Here is a 17945-nt window from a genome sequence, read left to right on the forward strand (position 1 = left end):
TCCCTCTCTTCCCTTCTTCTCTTTTCTTCTCCCCTTCTCTTCTCCTCTCCTCTCCTTCTCTTTTCTCTCTCTCTCTCCACGTGCCCATGGCCACCTCTGGCCATGGCCAGCCTCCACTTCCGTATCTTCTCTCTCTTCCTCCTACAATAAAACATTTTATGATCGATCGATCATGCATTGCCTCCTTTTAACTAGACATGCTGTGATGACCTGGCCCCAGCGTTTGCAGCCATGAGGCGCTGCCCCCTCGCCCCTGTCAGACTTTTCTTTTAGGCCTCAGGGCATACTGAGCTGCCCCAGAGGGCTCCCAATTCATTCTCAACTCCTCTGCAGTGTCCAGCATCACCTGTGACTCCCTAGGAGCAAGAACTATGACTCCCCTCAGCTGTCCCCCACCCGGCTCTCCAAGAACTGAGATGCCTACACCCATCCGGCAGGGAGGGGGCCAGGCAGACAGACACCTGTGTCTGCCTGTCCAGAGCACCCGAACTCTGGCAGGAACTGGGTCATCTTTCCTAATCCCTTTTGTGTCCCCACTGCCCAGTGGCGCCCCGGTGCCTGGCATACCGCTGCCTTGGGTACTGTTCAGCACTGCTGCCCGGCCCTCCACCTGCGGCATGGCGGTGAGCACTGCACCCAACAGAAAATATTATTTATTTTATTTTTATTTTTTCCATGCCTGATCAGATGAAAGGTTATTTGTTAGACTTTATAAGTTAGTTTCCTGTGGAGATCGTCAAACAACCCAGGCTATTACCAAGACAATAGGTTGCTTTCCACAAACTGAGAGCAAAACCCATTAGTTAAAGACAACACCTACACAACTCATCGAACATGGAGAGGTTGAGCTGGCGCATAAATAGAACCTTCACTCTCATCCTCTAGTGTCTTTAGTACAGGTAGTTACTTTGTAGGCTACCAGGGGAGAAATATAAGCGATATTTAATATATAAAATTAATATAAAATATAAATGTAAATAAATATAAAATCCTTGATCTATAATATCATTTTGCCTGAGAAGGATGCTAGGGCAATGTTGGTATAAAACATGAGGGAGTAACCAACCACTGTCTGATTTGACTTAAAGCCCACTCTACAAGATGGAACCTTTGCTTGACTGGGTGACCAAGAACCAGAGACTGGATAACTCAGAGACATAGGTTAAAACAAAATTCTCCTATAAAATAATGCTAAAATGTTTCCTGCTGTACTTACAGATCAGTCCCTTGTTCAGCCATCATCAGAGAAGCTTCCTCTTGCAGCAGATGGGAACAAACACAATGAGCCACAGCCAGACATTACACAGAAAAAGAGAGCTTGGAACTCACAGGTCTAAATGGCATGCCTCCATCAAAACTTTCCCCTCGGAGCTCAGGTAACCCTGTGGAAGAGGATGCAGAAAAAGTGTAAGAGCCAGGTGGGATGGAGAACACCAAGGATGGAGAACAAGGCCATCTAAAGCAACTGAGTAAGACTCATATAAACTCACAAAGACTAAAGCATCCAGCACAGGACTGACTCGGGTCTGCACCAGATCCCCTGAGTATGTGTTATACCTTCCAGTATAGTATTTTTGGTTACTCCTGAGGTAAGAATGAGTGGGTCTCGGTCTTTTTGCGCCTGCTTTTGAGGCTGTTTTCCTTCTGCATGTTTGCTTTGTCTACGTTTATGTGACGGTTTTGTTTTCTCTTACTAATTTTTACTTTGTTAAGTCTGGTTATTTATTTGCAGTATTTCTCTCTCTCTCCCTCCCTTCCTCTCTTTTTCTCTCCCTCCTTCCCTCCCTCCCTCCCTCTCTCTCTCTTTCTAACTGTCCTAAGTTGTTTATTGGGTACTATATTTAAAAACATTATGTAGTGTAGTAGGGGTAACCGTGGATCTGGAGAGTATTCTCCAGGCTGCAGGGCAAGAGCCACCAATAGTGTGACCTTGTCTTTTCTAATAAGAGACAGAAAGAGAGTGAATCTGAGTAGGAGTAAAGGTGGGGAGGAACTACGAGCAATAGAAGAGGAGGAAAATGTAATCAGGATGCATCATATAAGAAAAGAATCCAAAAAAGAAAAATTAAACTAAAAACCTGTCTCAGTCTTCCCTTCTCAGGGGACACTCCATGCTGTTCTGAGCCAGGGAGACTAATTGTGCTAAGTGCATGTGATAAGAATCCTACCAGGTTAAACATAACAGCTTTCACATGCATCTGAATACAGGAGTCTCTTGTTTTTTGGATTTCTCACAAAGGGAATCGTCCCTGTACTGTTTTTATTATTTTATTTTACGTCTTGTACAGGAAACTGAGGTGTGGATATTTTATGCTGGCATCACTCCAGTACACCCTTAAAATCTCCAATTGTACGGGTTATTAAGAGCTGGGACTACTTACAGTTGACTTCTGCATCTTACAATTCCCGCATAGTCAATCAACATCAAACATTTGATGGTTGTATATAAATCGGATTCAAACTAGACATAACATGGACAGTAATATATAATGAGAGAACCAATTATTTTCTTAGGCAACTGGAGGCTCTGCTTGAATAACTTCAGAGAGACATTGGCATCCTTCTGCTAGTTTTTCCCAGTTCATTCCTGAAAGAGACAAAACAGAACTCATGTTGAAGTCTCCAGGCTGGTATAACAGGAGTGACTCAATTGGGGTTTATAGTTTACATACTCACATCACTGACTTCTTTTTCAGTGGCAAAGCCACGGTATTGTTTTGCCAGGGATGCATAGCCGTCCAGTTCTTTCCTCCCTTTATTTTATGCTCAAAAAAAAAAAAATGCTGCACTCTGTGAATTTAAGAGTTGATCAGAAATCTCACTGCTAATTAGAAGAGTAACAGATCTGCGAATGAACACGACCTTGAGTGTTGCTCTTTCTGATGTAGCAAGCCATGTCTCAAGTCTGGAATAATTAGGAAGTGTGAGAAATGCCTCAGAATGTTTGAGTACAAAATGTACTTCAAAGGTAAATTTAGTATTCAGAGATCATTATTCCAGATCCCCAGCTGTGAAAGAACAAGGCTGCCTGCAACTCCAGTGTTAACAGATGTCTGATAAATACTTACTACTAATAATTGAAATAGTAACCACAGTGTTGAAATTACCCTATAAGAGCAACCACGTGTGAATTTTTTGTATGCTCATTTATTGTCATACATCTTAATGGGGCTGTGTAACACTTAGAATGGATGGACTGAATGAAGGAATTGAGAACCAAAATAACTCCTTAAAATAGAGCACCTGGTGGTGGGAGATTAGCTTCTGCCACTTAAAAATCAGTATCTACACTGTGCATCTTGTTAAGGACTGGAGGAAAATATGCTTTTTGAGAGCAAACAAATATATTTTAAGTATGTTTTTTTTGTTGTCATTTACATGGAAAGGAGTTGACATAAGAGTGTTGCCTGCAGGAGCAGCTCTCCCTAACTGTCTCTCACTGTGCAACATGATTTCGAGTAAAGTGGCTCATGCCTGAAGTTGATCAAGGTTAGACGTTTACTGACCTTCTTGCTCAAAAACTTTAGTCAACTCATGCACCCTGCACACATTTAGAAACTGATATTTTCTCCTTAGGTTATTAGTAAAGAAGATTGATGATTCGATTCTATAAAAAATTTAAAACATGAATAAAAATAGCATAAAAATTTCATCGCATAAAGAGAATTTTTAAAAAAAACTTTCACTGTGTATGCTCATTGTACAGGGTACTATGTTTTGAAAGTACACTTTTGGACAAGTATGCACTTGAGACTTTAAAACCATCTAAGAATATGTCTAGAGATGTACTTCAGTGGTTCAGTGCATATAGTAGTGTTGCAGAGGGCTCAGGTTTGGTCCTGAGCATCCTCGTTGGGTCCCTAACAACTTCCTCTAAATCCAGCTCTCAGACATCTGATGCTGAAGTGCACATACCTATACATGTACAGGCAATTTAAAATAACTTAAATCTCTAAACATGAACAAATAACGAGATGATGATGAGACGACTCAGAGGTTAAAGACAGCTGCTGCCAAGCCGGAGGATCTGAGTCTGATCCTGGAAACTTGTGTGATCGAAGCAGACATCAGATTCCTGCAATCTGTCCTCTTATATCTGCGAGCACATATGTCCACAAAATGGCAAGTGTTGGAAAGACTCAAATGATAACATGAGAGTCTGATGGTCTTGTTAAATGTGTGCATTTTGGATCATTGTTTCCTCAAGACCGCCTTTACAGAGCATTTACATTTTAATAGATATCATAGATAATAACACACTACAAGAGAAAAGATCCACGAATAAATGATAGAACTTGTAAGTCAGAAAAATCTGTATCTTGTAGAGGAAGATTGAGTCCTAAGAGTCTCTCCAGGGAACTGTTCTCATCCCCGCTGTAATATGCAGCCTCCATTGCTCGAGTTACAAGGTAAAATTGGAGAAGGTAGTCAAGTAAAACAGTTGCCCTTTCACTTACTAAAACAGTAGTAGTGCAAAAATTATTTTCGTGTTTCCATGAGGTTTTGAATTGCAGCAGAGACCTTGAATGAGAAGAGCCAGCCCACAGATCCAAGGTGAATGCTATCTGGGGAAAAGAAGTTCCTATGACCCTAGCATGCCAACCTGTGTTGGTATTTACAAGTAAAATCACTATAAATGTACATACACATTCCTCACAAGGTCACCCAGCATGACAGTGACCACTGCACCACACCATAGTACATCTAATTAAGCGGAATACTTTACTTGTAAGAGCTGTTCTAGGACCAACTCTCTGCAAGGATGATGCTAGTATAAAGTGACAACTGGGGATTTCTAGGCTCCTTAAAAGAAAACAGGAGCTAATGTGTGAAAAATATCTTGATATTAATGTATTTCTTGTACTTATTTTAAAGATCACAACATATTATAAAATCAATGTCAGCATAAATATTTGAATAATCCTAATTGCTCTTCTTCAATTTTAATTATAAATAACCCAAGACTCAATAGATTCCCATCTTCCCATGCCAGTTTTTAAAAGAGAAATTTGATTTAAACTTTTTCTATCCCTGGAAATAACCTATGGATCTGTTGTTCAAATAAGAGCTCAAAAAGAAACTCTGAACTTCTTTTTCTGTAAATTAACCTGTGAGTATATTATTTATCATGACATTTCAGGACTTTTGAAGACCTTGAAAGAAAATCTGTAAATTCTGACATTAATACACAGAAAAAATCAATTTGATGAATGCAGGCTTTGGGTTCATTTTATTTTAGGGTGAAAAATACAGGTGAGATATGAGTTTGAGAGTTTTATTAATCCTTTGATCCTTGGGTTGCAAAGGCTGACACTGTTCCATTAGGCATTTCAGAAATTATAGTGATGGACAATCTGTCGGTAAGCCTCTGGCCATGGCCCTTCCCAGCAGCCTAGTGGCCCAGTGATCGATACAATATGACCTAGTGGAAGGCTCCTGCCAGGGCTGTCTTCATATCCTGACTGGAAAGAATACAAATCTAGCCTATCAGTTTTGTATGATTGTTTTTCTTGTTTTGTCCTGAGATTTGATGCTCTTCCAGCATCCTGTAGTCTACCATGTCAGAACCTTATTTTGCTACTTTATGTATTTATTGTGTGAAACTATGTTATAGGGATAAAACAATTCAAATATCCTTATGATCACAAAGATTAGGAACGAAATAAGCTAAGCTTAGCTTGTTGGAGTCTAAACAAAAATAGAAGCAGTCTATTTTTATACAGTTCCTACATGTATAAAGCCCATTCCTCTCAAAATTAAGGAAGCAGTGCATCATGTGAACCAAACGTTTTCTCGGTTTTTGGAATATCGCTTTTTTATACTGTAAGATTAATTTAATGATGCTCATAGATGCAGCAATGACTTGTTAATGAGATATTGATTCTTAGAATTACAATGTGACTAATGTCACATTTTCAGTCCATATTAATGCTCCATTTACCTAATTAATATAATAACAATGGCTACAAGGTTTAGAGTCAATAATTAATCATAATCAGCATTGTTCCCATAGCAGTCCATAGGTATCATGTGATCCTTTAGAAACCAGAGGGACTTTCCACACAACTAAAGTAAACTCTTCCTTGTTGTTATGTCAGTGCTACAGCATGATTAGATGTGGTGAAACATTAAGATGGACTGCATTTCATTCGTATAAGGATATCTCTCACCTCTCTCTTTCTCTCCCTCCATCTCTCACCCTCTCTCTACTTCCCTCCCACTTTTCCTCTTATCCTCTTTCCCTCCCTCCATATTCCTTTTATCTCTTCTGTTTCACCTCTTCCCCCCCACGAGTTTTGCTGTCTTCAGTCTTTAACACATCATTTTCTTTGTTCTAAGTAGGTCACTTCTTTGAGAAATAGATGAGTTCTAAGTGACCCTCTAAGATCTTTTATATTTGTAAAACATCATATTTTTAGAAAACGTCAGGAAGAAAGTGATTTCATATATTACTATTTTTTTGTCTTAATAGCCACATGCCTGTCACTTCAGGTTTTGCCACTATTTCCTTTCCCTCCTCAGACTTTTGTAAAGTTATCACTTGGGTATTCTAATGGAGATGTATATCTGGGGCCCAAGGGGAAGACAGACCCTTGGTGAACTCTTCATCTTCCCCACAAGAAGTATTTCTTTGGAGCTCCTTGCATGAGTTGATTATGCCCAAATCCATTCATTCAAGTGAAAATGTATGATGATAATAACCCACTCAGACCAGGGATGTAAGGGATGGTTCACAGCTGTCCCATAAGTTGCTATCTTTCTTCTCCTAGTGGCCTAGGATCACTGTGCCTCCCTTCCCCCACCCCAACTGCCCTCTGTGATCCTGTACCTATGTTTCTTTCTTTCACTACCTCAAAGGAAGCTTTCTGCAAAGCACATGCTCTTATGCAAGCACTCAGATTAAACCCCTTCTCAAGCTTGCCAATCTGTGGTAGGCCCAAATATTCTCTCTGTCCTTCCGAGCCACCATGACCCACACTTTGTCTGGGGAATGCACACCTTGTGGCCATAGTTTTAGAAATCTCTTCTTCCCAACCCATTTCTTTGTTTTCTGTGAGCACACTACAGCTAAACTTTAAAGTAATACAAGCTTTCCATGCCAAAAATCTGTTCAGTGCCTTCTCTTTGCACTAAGAATCTCATAGAGTCTTTCCTTCAGCTTGCATCTTTGTCTCTATCTCAAAAATCTCCTTAGCTGAGGTAACACACAGTTCTAAGCATGTCACTGCACATCAGAGAGTGGGAAAAAAAGGTTTCAAACAGATTAACAATATTTTATATGCACATACACCTCAATGAATTCATTGTGTTTATTAAAACATTAGCATAGTTTAATCTAAAAGAATTCAAAAATAAATATATCAATGGGAAAGTTTCTAGATATCAGGAATAGACAACTCATTAGCTCTGTTCTCTGTTTCATCAATCATACAAGCTTTCTCAATACAGCACCACCAAAATTAGAGACTATTTAGTGTCTTGCTGTATTTTTAAGTACTTAAGATGAATACATGGGAAAGGTAAAATTAACTTGTTTTTCCATCAAAGATTTTAATTTTTAAAAATTTAGTGTATGTGTGTGTGTGTGTGTACGTGTGTGTATATCCATATGTGAGTCTGTTTCTCTCTTCCATACTTTGGGTCTTGAGCTATAACTTATAATTGTTATACTTGATTGTAAGCAATCATACCCTCAAAGCCATCTTGGTGATCTGTCTTTATAGATTTAATGTAGAATATGACAAAAATGCCAAGATAAATAAGGGCTCAGTGGTAAAAGGAAGATTGTGTAGTGAAGTCCATCAAGGTTTCTGCAGTGATTAAGTACAGTATTTTCTGTGATTTATCAAATGGTACTCACATGTGGCCACACAGCCTTTTGGATTTACATTATTGTTATTGAAGAGCAGGTTTTTTAAGTTTAATCTTAACTGATTCAAGATTAATAGCCACCAGTGACTAGTGGCTATTTTACTTGGCAATACAGAGTCAGGGGTCAGTTCCTTGAGTGTGAATGTTAGTTTTCATGGACTGGATATGAAAGGGCTGTTTGAGTAAGTGACCTTTTAACAGTATCAATAAATGAGGTGAAGGAATGACCACTCCAAATGTGAGGTTGAGGAGAATGATCTGGGTAAAGAAGGCGGTACATTCTCCAGGTAAACAACTGTATTGGAGGAAATACAGTTCTGGTGGTGCATTTGGAATTTAGAGAAAGGGAAAATGACGTCTGAGTGTGGCTTTTGCAGGTTGGCTTCAAGATTGCTAAAGATTTAACACTGAGATTAATGTTCCTTCCCCAATTGTCACTGGGCTGAATTTTGTGCACTATTATGGCCTGAGTTAAAATCCAAAACATTGGTGCACATCTTCCCTGAACTCAGATCACATCACTACCTGAAGTCACTTGACCACTTACTGAATTTATTATGACTTAAACTGTGAGATTGTGAGATTGTTTGGAAAAGCAAAATGACATTACCAGTCTTGTTCAGTATCATCCCTCAGTTTGGAGGTCAACTTCAGGTATGTGCTAGACATTTAAACAAACTTGGTAACTGGAGAGTGAGGTTTACCTTTACATTTTACTCCTTAAGAGAGAAGTCCTCCAATTTCTTAGCCCAAGTAAATAAGGAATTTTTAAAGGTATGTTTGCAAAGCTATCCTGTAAACTACTTATTACATTCATCTTAATTGTAATTTCTATGTAGTGTCTGTCTTTTCGTCAATGTTGGAGTGGTTCATTAAAGATCTGGTTGTCATAGTCTCCAATCTGTCCAGTGTGTTCCTTAGTTATTCTAGTCTGCCTTGTGTCTCCCAGCTCCCTCAGGACAACTCAGAAATCCCTATACCACTGGGAACTAGTCAATGCTGAACAAATTGGTCATCTTAGGCATTTAAATCTATTTACCACGGAGTGATATTTAGTTAGCTAAACTAGCAGCACAAGCACTCTTCTACCCATGGCTTGTTCTGCTGGCCCAAAAGTTAAGTGGTCCAGTTGGAGGCTGGTTCTGCAAATACAGGGAGCCAGAAATGGCATTTTTCTTACAAGTTCATTTGAGTGCTAAAAGTAAGAGTTTTGTTATTGTTGTTCTGTTTAGGGATTTTTCAAGCAAGGGTTATATACTGCTCAGTTTTCTTAGCTGCAAAGTATCAATATCAGCATGGAATCATAGACTAATTTAATTGCACAGTCTCCAGTAAAAGCAAGATGAGGGACTTTTGTTTATTTGTTTGTTTGTTTGCTTGCTTGCTTGCTTTTAGAGAGAGGGTAGTTTCATACCATCTTTGATATTCCTACTTTACCTTATACACTGGTTCAACATTGAGGTTCTCAGTGTATCCCAGACTCTGAGATTTGCCATCTATGAAACTCTTTAAAACTCATTCCTAGCACACATAGGATAAGGGCAATGACTCTAGCTGTCATATGGGCTGTTGACAAAGACCAAATCTGATAACATCTGTAAGTCATTTGTCAAGGTACCTGCTACACATCAAGTCACAGAAAATGCTTTCTGTGACTGGGCAGTGGTGTGTGGTTTGCTGACTTACTTCATAAAGCTGAGTTAAATATCCATTTGTAACAGTTACATTATGCTGTCTTTCAATTCGTAGTATTTACTAAGCAGTGGATTCCTGTACTTTGATGCAAATCCCAGGAAAATGCAGAGGAAATCGAAGGCAGCTTTCATCTTCCTGCTATTAAGACAGCACCAGGGTAGAAAAGGCACCTAAGAAAATCTATTTAATTAAAGAATGCGTGCTGTGCATCTGCTGGGTCACTCCTGATAAAAAGCAAGATCCTAACTCTAGTGGAAGATACATTCCAGCAGGGAGATTGGCAACACTCAATAGACTTGGGAAAGATGTTCTTATAAGGGAGTGGATTAAGAGACTAAGTGCAGTTTGAAATGTGGGGTTTGGTTATGCTGGAGAAGATGCTGTTTGAACTAATACTCCACTTAGAGAATCTTCTAGGCAATTTACAGAATAGGAGACTTAGGTTTTAGTATCATATCTGTTCACTCTGTGCTTTGGAATAAGTAAAGGGCTCAAACAATATTCCAAGTACAACCTCACCGATGAAAAAATAGCAAGGTAGATTTCTTAGTTCACTTATATTGCTATTGAACACATGTTAGGTGCATATTCAGTGTTTGTGTTAGCACCGTATTTAGTGTCAGCTAATAGTGAAGGATTTATACGAAGTATTCAGAACTAGAGTGAACAATGCAGCTTAGGCACCAGCATTTCTCCTTCCTCTATCACAGCTGTGGTAGAGAGCCTTCACAGCTTGTAACAAGCTCGCAGAGAACCTCAAAGCCCCTCTCAAAAGTCTCCTTCAGTCAGCTTTCAAGATGAAGACTGTTTTCAGGACAGAAACTTTCTCTCAACACCAAAAGCAGAATTACTGCCTAGCACACTCTGCCATTTGGGGACAGAGGTCCCATTTTCATCTGTCTTTTATATTTCAATTCTCTGTATCTTAAATTTGTCTCCATGGGCTACTTGCTATAGGATATTAGACAATGAGCTGTTGTTGTTCACTGCAGACTGTAAATACAGAACATACCCCTATTTAATCTGTACCATAGATAGAGGATGACAAAGAATAAACCTGCAATTAAGATCTGATTATTGGAACACAGTTCAATGTCCATATGGCCCGGCATGTCATCCATTAATTCATTTGACCTTGCAATATTGTAATTTCTCTCTGATAATTCCAAACCTAGAAGGTTTCTGCTTCTTGAAGGATATTTACAGAATTGTTGCCTTGTGCACGGAATTTTCTCCTCATCCATAAATTGCTTCTTTCATCCTCATTCTATTGAATAAAAAGACAAACAGACCAACTCCTAAATGTACTCCCTAAGTGGCATGTTAAATTACAGTGGTCCTATTCTCTGTAAATAATCGTTTAAGATAGATAATGCAGCTTCATATTATTGATTCAGGAGCTTGGGCTTTTAAAGGACAATATGAAAAACTAAATGTTTGAAAGCCAATTGCTTTGGAAAGAGAAAAATAAAGTTGCATCATCATTAAAAAACATCTTGATGGTACCAAAAAGAAAAAGAGAGAGAGAGAGAAGCTGTTCCTAGGCTGAGATAAAGTATTCCATTTCAGGAAAAAAGGATTTACCATTGAAAGCAAATTTTATTACATCAAGATCACATCTGTGAAGTGAACTAAGTCTCTATTGAAGCTCTTACCTTACCTCCTGTAAGCCAGACAATAGTGTTCTAATCATGAAAGCAGGTGCCTCTGGCCTATATTCCCTAAGTCACACATGTGACTCTCTATGTGGGAACAAATCCAGAAATTATTCTTTGTGGGGACTGTAGGCAGGGTATGGGAAGAGCACCTGCAGAGTATTTTGGGAGAGCCTGCATGATCCCAGCAGAATAGACTTGTAACGCAAACCCAGCAAGACCTAATTGCATCCTTGTAGTGCTCAAGATATGTGAACTAGAAATACAGTCAGTTAAGAATGACATGCACAAAAATACACTCTCAAGTTGAAAGCAAGGGAAGAAGAAATGGAGGGTTACATAGAAGAGAGAACAAACGGTCAGGAAAGGCTGGCAGTCTAGGGCAATACTTGTTGTACTGGGAATTTGGAGTCTTCAAACCTGGTTTGGCTTCTCTCATCAGATTTTTTGTTTGTTTGTTTGTTTATATTTTTGTTTTGTTTTGTTTTTGAGGAGGGGTGTCATTTCATTCCAAGTCTCAGTTTTCCCTTTAGAACTGAGGAGTATGGATTTCACTATCCTTTAAATCTATCATTATATATGTGTCTGTCTGTCTGTCAATCTATCTATCTATCTATCCATCCAACTGCCTGTCCATATATCTATCTATAATCTATCTATCTATCTATCTATCTATCCATCCATCTAACTGCCTGTCCATATATCTATCTATAATCTATCTATCTATCTATCTATCTATCTATCTATCTATCTATCTATCATCTATCTATCTATCTATCATCTATCTATCTATCTATCTATCTATCTATCTATCTGTATTCCTATTTATATCTATATCTATATTTATATTTATATGTATGTATAGACACATATACACAAACAGACACAGAGGCAAACATACACATAGTATTCCTGGCAAAAGGTCTCCCTAACATTTTTGAAAACAACAACAACAAAGAAATCAAAACAACAAAGCAAAACAAAACAAAAAACTTGTTATAGTAACCTTTCCCTTGTAGTCCCGTTATCACTCACAGCACTCATTTGGAATACAACTTTGTCAGGCTCTGTGCCTCTGTTATCTGATCATGGACATTTTATCATCAGGGATTGTAAAGGGAATTTAAATGCCACATGCATTTTCTACTTCAGGGTATTCAACCACAGCATCATTTCATCCCCTTTAGGATTTTCACACTATTGCTGGGGCTTTGCTTGTTTCTTTGTTTTGTTTTATAGTGTTTGAGATAAACTAAGGAATATAATTTTATGCATACTGGGTCTATTATAGCTATGATTAGGGACATATATGTATACAGTGATGTTTACTTGAATTTCTTAATCAGTAGAAAGAACAAGGAAGCAACGACCATGTTATTCTATTGCAGTAGGAGTTAAGGAAGGGAACTGTCTTTAATGATCAGAAAAGATTGATTTTTCAATCATTAAGCCAAATCACAAACACTTGAGTATGAAGGCATACTTCCTGTGACTGTAAACAAGTGTATTAAAAGAAAATATCTCTACAAGGTTAATGGTGCTTTACATATAAAATGATGGCTATTTTATTCTTTATTTTGGTAATTACGTTGACAACCCAAGACAATTGGAGAAAAAAATCTGAAGGAGAGTTGGGTTGTGATGGAAAATGCTCAGAGCATTGTTTATGAACATTCTTAAAACTTTCCTGTCACATCTGGCACCAACACCACCATCAATTTTGTATTTGCATGTGGTTTTTTGTAACATTCCTCTAGTGTATCAGCTTTAATTTTTAAATCACATTAATTTTAATTTTGCAATTGTAATTAACTACTAGTTTAAGAAAGCTTGATAGGAAACATTAAAAGAGGTAAAAGAGTGGGCATAAGTTTATTTAGAATGACAACAGTTCAATACTTACTAGCTAAAAAGGAAATTAGAGAAGGGGACAGGGAGAAAGAGGGAGGGAGGGAGTAAGAGAGGGAGGGAGAGAGGTGGAGATTTTGCTCAGGGATGTATAGTGTCTTTGGTGCTTGATGGATGTGACAACCCAAGGGGTATGATCTCATTTCTTTCTTCTATCAGTCAGAATTGCTTCCTTCTATGGTTGTTATTTTATTTAGCTTCATTCTCTGACAATATCCTTCTGATGTGGGACAGAACCACTGGAAGCCTAAAGTATTATAGTTTATAATTCAAAACTGATATTTTTCCTCTTTATCAGAAATTTTGGATTACTGTTTGATTTTCTACCTGGGTCATGGTTGTGTATACTTTTCTTTTTTCTATTCTTTTCTTTTTTCCTGATTGATCATATAGCTGAGATTGACAGAACTATTCAAAGTATAGCATTAGAGTTTGTAGTAGTGAAGGTGAATTAGTTAAAGCACTTTGGCTCCCAGTTGGTCACTCTTCCAGACAACCTTCAGAGCCCTGTGGATTTGTGAATGAAACACACACACTCACACACACACACACACACACACACACACACACACACACACACACACTCACACACAAGTTAATTTTGATAATCTTTGATTATCTATTAAAAGAACTGTGACTAAACCTTGTATTCTTAAGTGAGTTGCATAGGCACAATGACTATCTAAGAATAACAATATCAATCTCAAAATTTGCATTAGTATAGAAATTTATACCAATGAAAACCTTAAATCTGTATTAACATAAATTCTGTACCAATGTAAGAAATTATAAATAATTTGTATCAATTACATAGTTTTCTATCAACATAAGACAAACCTCCATGGCTTCTTCCTGTTGAGTAGGGGTGATGAGAAATTCTTTAAAGGGGTGGGGAAAGGTAGGAAAATTAGAAAAATTGATTAGACTTACAAAATCTAGCTTTAGCATCTGTTGTCAGTCTCTGGATGCTTAGAAGGCTCAGGGCTTGACTGAAGTTTTGATGCTGCAGGTGACAGGGAATGAAACAGTAAGTAAATTCAGATAAAGAAATGAACATAAAGCTTGGCTTGTGTGAGGACAACAGAACATCTCTTCAGAAAATTAAAGTAACAGTACTGGAAGCTAAGAGGGTGGAGTAAATTTCATCTCTTGAGCCAACTGCTTAGACTATGAGCTATCCAGAGGGAGAGAGAACCAAATGCGGCCAAAGCACCCAAATATAAAAGCACAGCACCTTCTGTTCATGGAGTAAACTGGATCACCCTCTTTCTTCAACTCTCCCTCTCACCCTCTTGTCATTTTCTTCAAACATATGTGAATCTGGCTTGCTTGGATGCCAGTATGCAGAATGCTGCTTATAGAAACAACCTTCGACACATGTAAACCCCAAGGAACCATGAAGTTCAAATAGTCCAGTATTAGAATCAAGGGTTGTGATTATTATATTGTCAATGTTTGGTTGTAACATCAGCCAAACAACACCTGCACAGTCTCCTCCCTGAAGATGATGCTGAGGATAGGTGTGGCTAGGGATGATGAAGAGCTGGATGCTTGTGAAGTCTAAAATCCTGGGTGAGTGGTTGAGTAAAAGCATTTCAGTCTGTCTCATTAAAAAACAGCTTTAAAGGCTCCATTACTTAAGCAAGTTGCCACTGTTAGTGCTATTATGTCCTTTCTCAGAAATGTTGTTGTTCCTAATTTGAAACAAGTGCTTTCTTTAGGGCTAATTAAACAGATGAATGACACCTCCCAGGACCTCATGGTTACTATGCTCCTTGTGCTACAAAGTCAGAGATGCTGGGTATGACGGCATGTTTGTACTTATATAAATAATAACCTTTTAAAATATGTCTTTATTTTATTCATCATGTTTGTCTGTTCTGTGGACCAACATTTGTAGGTTAAAATTTCTATTTCATGACCTTAGGAACTGCAAGTCTATCACTCTTTCTCACCATCCAGGGAGGAACAATAAATATCATTTCTCTGTAGCAGTGAGAGGGTGAAATGGGAAACCTAATGGAAACCACTCTTTAGAATTCTTGAGGCTTAATGAACTGTTCTCTGAGAATCTTTGTTTTATAAAATGCCCTCTGGCTACTTCTATATGGAGGTCCAAAGGTGTCACATATGGGCAGGAAACTTAAGCAGGCTTTAACTCACACAGAGTGACAATGACATCAGCAATTATTTTCCCTCACAGGCCATTAATGTCTTTTAATTCCTGAACAGTAGGAAATTAAAGGATTGTGATATTGTTGACATTGTACCAAAGCAGAGTGATGCTGGATTGAGATTCACATAGCTGGAAATCCTCAAGTAACCTTACCAAGATATCTGCCCCACAGGACCAAGTTGGTAACAATATCAACCATAGTTGGAATACTTCTAGATTATAGGCTTCTAAAAAGATTCTTTGTGACACTATATTCCAAATGCATCTTGATTTTTATATCAAGTCCTTTGACAACCCATCTGGTTTTCACAGACTCCATCAAGATAGAACGGTAGCATACCACAAAATAGCAACTATTATTAGATCAAAGTGATATTGCATGCAATTAACATATTTAAAATACATACCAAAGAGCATAATGCTTGGAAAAATATCATCTGGTGATTTGTGAGACTTCCCATCCATCTTTCTTAGTTATCCTTAATATTGGGCCCTTACTTACCTTATACAAAGAGACTAAGTGTGCTTGTTAAATGGGGCTGTGTGGCTCTTACACAGTATTTGTGTCTCAGTTATACGGTTTGTGCTATAAATGTTCCTGTAGTGATTTATTAGGCAAATTGAGTTTATTGACTCTTCTTTCACAGTTTATAATGCTTTATCATTTAACTATGGTCATAGTTAAGGACAGCTTAACTCTTTTTTTATTAGATATTTTCTTTATTTACATTTCAAATGATATCTACTTTCCTGGTTCCCCTCTGGGGGCAGGGAAACTGTTTCTTCCCCCCTCCCCCTGCTCATAAACCCACCCTCTCCAGCTTCCTGGCCCTGGCATTACCCTACATTGGGTCATAGAACCTTCACAGGACCTAGGGCCTCTCCTCCCGTTGATGACCAACTAGGCCATCCTCTGCTATACATATTCTCTTGACTCAAGCCTAAATAATATTTAAGTATAATGAGTTTGCCTCAAGACAACAACCTGCTTTCTTTCTATAGACTGGCAAAGGCCCTTTGAACACCTTTGGGAAAACATGTTCTTTCATCAAAAAGCCTTCCCTCTCAAGGGATTCATCCCTTATCTCTGAATGATAAAGTTGGAGTAAGAGTCCGTTAATGTCTCATTTAAGCCTGTGCCCGTGTATTTTAGAGGAAATGATTTTCCTCCCTGAAGACGAATAAGAAAGAATGATGACTTCTGCTGTTAGACTTATCCACTCTCATCACAACAGGCAAAATGTGTCAGGCCCTAGTAGTTAGAACACATCCTTACTTCTAGTCACCCTGGGATAGCTGTAAGGAATGTCACTCGTGTAGTAGATGGGAATAACAGCTGGCTGGTATCCCTCCTGTGATGCTTGTTCAGAGCCCTTTATTATAGTGGGCTGCTTACATGTTAAAGCATCCTAGTGAGAGTGACTTCGTTGTACCTATTTTGTGATGCTAAGTAAGACTCTCCAAAAGAAACAACAGCATGGCTACTGTTATAGATAGGTTTCTGCCTCCCTGTTGTTCTCTATAATTATGCTGTTCTGTTGAGCTTTTTTATTGGTTGATTCACTCAGTACCTAGGTCCTAAGTCTTCTCCTTACCTTGATTTGTGCAGAAGAAAGGAATTTGACAGGAGATTTCTTGTCCAGGGTAAGCATGTTAATCTGTGTCTCTCTAGCACTGACTGTGTCATATTTGCATGATGTCTTTTCTGGGATTGGATACCACAATGGTTTTCTTTATTGATACACTTGACAATAGTCCCTGAGCAAAGAGACCCATGTAATTCTAGGTTAGTTCTACATTAGCGCAGATTCATAGTTGCTAATTAATTCATTGGAAGAAGAGTTGGCGGTTACTAGAAGGCATACTGAGTGTCAGTCCATGAAATATCTTGAAATGTTTTGCTCCTTGAAACATCTAGAACAAGAGTGTGTGGTTTGGTGTGAGATACATCTCTTTAAGGAAACAACTGGGTAGGAGGTGGTGGTTATATGAGATAAAAATGACATGTTGCATCTCTCTAGTTTTCCAATGCTGTTTCCATTTCACTGCTTTACAAAGCCTGGGGCTCCCTTGTTCTTAGCTCAACCCCTGCCTTTGAGTCTACATAAATTGTTTACTCTTCCACTTTGAGTCATCATCTTCTAATATCTGTGAGTACAATTTCTATTTATTCAACAAAAAGTTAGTAGGCATAACTCTCTGCCAGGCATTGGAAGCGCAATAGCAACCAAGACAGATTTCTCTCAGCACGAAGATCACATTTAAGGCGAAAGACAGATGGGAAAGAGCCCTGGATTTACAATATACTTTCATTCAGTGACTAAAAGTCAAAAGAAAAAATGGAGTGAGGCTGGGTCTTAGATATTCTCTTTAAATAGAACATTGGAGAAGCCCTTTTTGTAAATATAAAATGTACAGGTTAGATCCAGGGGTAAGAGTATTCCAGAGTTGTGAAAGAAAAATCAAGATTTAAGAGATTAGATGAACTTTCCTTGTGTGAAGAATGAGAGACTCATGTAATGGGCTAAGCAAGAGAGAATAAATGAGAAGCCACAGGGTGGGGGACAGTAGGACCAAAGTCACAGAGAATTCCAAGGGTACAGTAGGATGCTAGAAGAAATCCTTGGCTGCTGAACACT

General features: G+C 38.4%; 1 long non-coding RNA gene across 1 annotated transcript in view; it reads right to left on the reverse strand.

Annotated features, from left to right (window-relative positions):
* Nucleotides 1-1223: 1223 nt before the first annotated feature.
* The window catches only part of LOC116087604, an 84914-nt gene continuing 68192 nt past the window's right edge, over nucleotides 1224-17945 (reverse strand). Inside the window, exons 3-5 of the long non-coding RNA XR_004117507.1 lie at nucleotides 14061-14133; nucleotides 2382-2587; nucleotides 1224-1382 (exon numbers count right to left, since the gene is read on the reverse strand). This is a non-coding gene — a long non-coding RNA (uncharacterized LOC116087604). The remainder of the gene's footprint in view (nucleotides 1383-2381; nucleotides 2588-14060; nucleotides 14134-17945) is intronic.

Source organism: Mastomys coucha, unplaced genomic scaffold, assembly GCF_008632895.1.
Source record: "Mastomys coucha isolate ucsf_1 unplaced genomic scaffold, UCSF_Mcou_1 pScaffold13, whole genome shotgun sequence".
NCBI classification, from domain to species: Eukaryota; Metazoa; Chordata; class Mammalia; order Rodentia; family Muridae; genus Mastomys; species Mastomys coucha.